Genomic DNA, 489 nt, shown 5'->3' with positions numbered 1-489 from the left:
AGTAAACTATGATCCTGCACAGTTACCTACAGTACAATAAAGTACAGCACAATAAACTACAGTAAACTATGGTCCTGTACAGTTACCTACAGTACAATAAAGTACAGTACAGTAAACTAAAGTAAACTATGGTCCTGTACAGTTACCTACAGTACAATAAAGTACAGCACAGTAAACTACAGTAAACTATGGTCCTGTACAGTTACCTACAGTACAATAAAGTACAGTACAGTAAACTACAGTAAACCATGGTATTGTACAGTAAATTACAGTACAGTTACCTACAGCACAATAAACTACAGTAAACTATGGTCCTGTACAGTTACCTACAGTACAATAAAGTACAGTACAGTAAACTAAAGTAAACTATGGTCCTGTACAGTTACCTACAGTACAATAAAGTACAGTACAGTAAACTACAGTAAACTATGATCCTGCACAATTACCTACAGTACAATAAAGTACAGTACAGTAAACTACAGTAAACTA

Source organism: Nematolebias whitei, chromosome 21 (genome assembly GCF_014905685.2).
Source record: "Nematolebias whitei isolate Nwh7 chromosome 21, NemWhi1, whole genome shotgun sequence".
Classification (NCBI taxonomy): domain Eukaryota; kingdom Metazoa; phylum Chordata; class Actinopteri; order Cyprinodontiformes; family Rivulidae; genus Nematolebias; species Nematolebias whitei.
This window is presented reverse-complemented; position numbering follows the sequence as displayed.